Below are 5,035 nucleotides of genomic sequence, written 5' to 3' on the forward strand. Positions count from 1 at the left end.
TTCTTTTGATGTGAATATGTAGTTATTACAAGAAAATCATTAAATAAAAATTAATTTTAGAGATAAAAAGTAATTAATTACTATATTGACTTAATTAGATACCATTTTAGAGACTAAATTTATTTTTTGTTTATAAATTAGTTTCTATAATGGTTAAATGGTTTCTAAGTTAGTATCTACTTAGTTACCAAGATTTTTGCTATCAAATTTAGAATCTAAATAATTGATAGTTAAAACCTTGATGGTTAATTAGATAACAATTTAAAAGTTATTGAATAATAATAGAAACTAATTTAAAAATAAATAAAAAAATTAGTCTATAAAATGATCTCTAATTTAGTCACTATAACAACTAATTATTTTTTATCTCTAAAATTAGTTTCTATTTCATGATTTTCTTATAGTGAAATAAGACAACAATATTAATAAATTGTCTTAGATTATAGAGAATTTTTCCATAAATTTAAATAGACTATATTCTGAATAAGGTTAAAACATTCTCAAAATATTTTATATTATTTAATTTAATTAATTTTTTGTCAATTAAAAAACTTAGTAAACTTTCTTAAACAAATCATACATGTCAAAAAAAAAATGTTAAGAAGTGAAATCAAAAGCATGCAGAAGAAGTGGGGGATTTTTTTTCTTTTTTTCTTTTCATGTTGTTGAAATCGAACTGGTGGGGGTTGTTGAGTTTCGCAGGCACGAATTTGTGCAAAGAAAGCAATTAATTACGTAAAAGAATATGCATGTTATATTCCAAATTACATATTTGGAAATTGGAATAAGACAGATTGAAATTAAGCCAAATATTAGCTCACTTCCTTGTTAGAAAAAAAAAATCCACCGATTTTGAAACATTGCAAAGGAAGATATTAAAAAAAAGACAAATTGAGTTCATCAGCAAGTAGAATAAAAATTCTGATTAATTATTTTCAACCACACGTGCTCGTGCTTTTTGACCATCTTTATCGGCTTACACTAATATCTATTGAAAAATGTAAAAATATTAATATTTTAATCAAGTGGATTATACGGAATAAATATCTATTTTATGTAGCTAAAAATTATCATGTACTAATATTTAAATAAGGATATTTTATGATTTTTTTTTGAGAAAAACTAGAATAAGATTAATTATTGACTCACGAACTTTAGCGAATAGGATTTAAATTTAAATAAGATAAAAAAAATTGAAATGAGAAACTTAAACAAATGAGAAAGAAGAATTATCAAAGAAATGAAATTATATTTGTTAATTTTAGATGAACACGCATTCTTATGATGAAGATGTACTTATCCACTGATACCTCAAGTAAACAATCATATACTACCATATAAAAAAAGTATTATTAAAAGAAAAAAGAAAAAAAATATAAAAAATATATGGGGGACTAGATCAAAATTCATATATTAACAAAAATGATAATTTATACCTATTAATAAAGAACTCTAAGAAAAGACTAGATGAAAGTCTATTATACCAATGAAAATACTCTCTATGAATAAAGTCTTAGTAAACTTATCAACTCATGCATTCCCTTCACGAAAAATGTTAAAAACCCTATACCTAATTTTCCCACCATAGTTAAAATAAGTGTTCTACCTATTACAAAGCATCTAAGGAACATTAGTCCTATTAGTAAATGCAACATCAACCAAGATAAAATCACATTAAAAAAATCCTTTACTATATAAACCCTATGAATGCATGACATACTATAAAAGAAAAGATGGAAATTGAAGAGAAGAGGTGTGATTCTATGTTTGAGAGGAGTAGGAAGATTGAAGGAGAAAATTACTTAAGAAGTAATGAAGTAGTTGTTGTAAATAGAAGAAAATTTTGAATTACTTTATGCACCCCATTAAAATACCAAGCTCACCCAATTCTGTATTCTTTTTGTTGCATCCCAAAAGCAAAGTAGTAGAAAATATTATTTTCACCCGTCAACTTAGCTCAACTATCATACTCCACTTAAATCCAAAACTAATCCACATACATATATTAATTACATAAATAAATAAATAAAATCTTAAATATACATTAAATTTTATTATATTTTTAAATTTATCTCACACCTATTTTAAAATAAAAAACAAATCCTTACATGAGATGCATATGTTATTGAGATGATTTATGCTGTAGAAAATTCAAGTTTTATTATTGTTATATATACAACTTTTTATTGACTAAGTCAAATTAATTTATATTTTATTTTCAATAATTAATTATTATTAATATTTTATATAGTTATAAATTTGTGTAGTAAAATATGGTAGGTTAATATAGTGACTAAATACTTTATTTAAATTATACATGTAACTGTAAATTTGTTTCAATTTTGATCATATATTATTGAGTAAGCCATGTTTATACTACAATTAACGTTATTAGCATATATCACGAAGTTGAAGTTGAATTGGAATCAGAAACTACGTGTAATGTAGAAAATTTACATGTTTTTTTTTCTAACTAATCATGTCCTTGCAATTTAATGAGCGAGATTTTCTCTTGCATAAATTCTACACTATTGCAAATTCGGTCAATTATTCATCATTTTGATGTTGGAAGTATAGAACATAAAAAGTATACGGTAAAATTTTTATAAATATTTTGAATTTGTTTACAAAGGATCCTAGCCCATTCAACCTAACATAGGACATAATAATATTTTCTTTCTTGCATTTATGGTTTCGTTTTCTTCTTTCTTTGGTGATGGCAGGACTAGGATATTGTGGTGTTGGTGTTATGATTCTGTCCATGTCTGTCATTTGTAGTGGTGAACATTTTTCTTTCACTGTATTGGAATATTTGTAGGTCAAAATACATCATATGTGTTTTATATCTTATTTTTTTATTAAAGTTAAAATTATTATTATTTTTATCTCAATTACGATAATGCATTAATGTCTCCATCAAATATGTTTGGTATTGTAATTTTTTGTTTAATTTTAAATATATTATTTAGTTGCTTAAATTTAAAATATTGAAATTAATTTTTATGTAGCAGTAAATATTATAAGACCTTAATATTGGAATTTAAACTTTAGAAACTATAAAAATTGATGGGCTAATTATTTATTTTAGTCCAAACAGTGTGATTAGTTTGTTTAAAATTTGAAGATTAAATTATAGAAAAATTATAAAATTGTTTTGTAGGAAAATTATATGGTAAAAGTTAGTTTAGGTCGATGTATGAGTAAGATGTATTGTAGTCTGTTAACTGATGTACTTTGATTTATTTTAGTAGTTTTACTTAAATTAAACATTATATTGATGTACATTGAGTGAACTGTAGTTTTCATTTAAGATTTAGTAAAAATGGTTAAATATTAATCATTTGTATTAAATTTTGAATTATCTTATTAGATAATTTAGGAAAAATATTTTTTTATAATTTGTTAATACATACACATTATAAGTTTGGGTCTAAATTTGGTGAAGTTTTGGTTCATACCATTATGTGTTGTTGTTCTCCAACTGCATACTTGAGTGTGGTGTTTGTTACCACTTTCATTTCATGTACTTCGGAGATTAATGTGAAATGTTACTGATTTTTTTTTTTAATTTAAGATTATAAACATTGTTTGTATGTGTTGGTAGGGGTGACAATGTAGGGCAGACTATACGGGCCGACTCGTACCTCGCTACAAAAAACGAAGACAAACAAACTATTTTGGCCCGTTGTCCCACTTAGGCCCACTCAAATAACAAACAACCCGCACAGGCCAGGTGCGAAACGAGTCAACCCGCATAATAATAAAAAATGATTTTTAGTACCCCATCAGTTTTGGAAAATGAATTTCAGAAGCCAAAATAGTTGTTCTAAATTCTGAATCATTCACCCCACAATGGTGAAGAAGTATATGAGAAAGTAAAAAATATTAACATTGCATTAAAAAAGATACAAAAGAAGTCTATTGACAATAACATTTATAAGAAATAATCAATATTCTTATTAGTACAAACTAGATATTAGACATTTATAAATGTGATGCATGTGGAGAAAAATGTTTGCAATAGTATAATTGAGATATTTCTGTTACGAAGTGGACTTTAAGCCTAACTCAACCCCATAAAACCGGCTCATGAGGTTGAGGTTTGCACCCACTTATATACTATGAAAGGCTCTCATCTCTAGTCGATGTGGGATCTCCAACACACCCCCCTCACGCCGAGAGTGATAGATAGAAGCTCGTGCGTGGGACTATATATTTTGGGTGGTCCGATAGTGGCCCGATAGCGGGTGGCATGATAGGCCCAACAAATACTCGCTAGGATAGACTCGAAAATGGCTCTAATACCATATTACGAAGTGGACTTTAAGCCTAACTCAACCCCATAAAACCAGCTCATGAGGTTGAGGTTTGCACCCACTTATATACTATGAAAGGCTCTCATCTCTAGTCGATGTGGGATCTCCAACAATTTCTCAACATAAAAGGACAAACAAAAAATAGATTTAAAGCATGACAAGATTTGGTTGACATGTGTATTGTCATGCTTTTATTATTATAATGTATTTATTTATTAGGTTAGATGAATTGTTTCTTTTTTCAAGATTATGAGGGATTTGAGATTTGGCAATGGAAAGAGCATACTAGGTAGATCTATCATTATGTTGCCTCAGGTGACTGTGGGACAAATTACAAAGAAGAGGACATAGGTTGACGTTGATCCTCGTTCTAGTAAGGCATTAGGCCCAAATGCTACTAAATTTAGCATAAATTTGGGAGTCATAGCTTAATACCATGTTTCGATTGCGATTCCATTATGGGATGAGGTTGAAGGGACAGAGAATAACCTCATATGGAAAGATATTCAGATATTTGAACATCCATTCAAAACTACATAAGTTAACTTTTGTATTAATCTAGTTAATAAATTGAAAAAAATAGTTGGCCAAAAAAGACAAAAGATGAATGATGCACCTCATTCAATGTATCATATGCACAAATGGTTGATGATGAAATCGTAAGTATAAATATACCTACTATCATTCTTATTTTCCCGATATTCCTAAGTCAAGTAGTT

Source organism: Phaseolus vulgaris, chromosome 10 (assembly GCF_051622355.1).
Source record: "Phaseolus vulgaris cultivar YP4 chromosome 10, ASM5162235v1, whole genome shotgun sequence".
Lineage (NCBI taxonomy): Eukaryota > Viridiplantae > Streptophyta > Magnoliopsida > Fabales > Fabaceae > Phaseolus > Phaseolus vulgaris.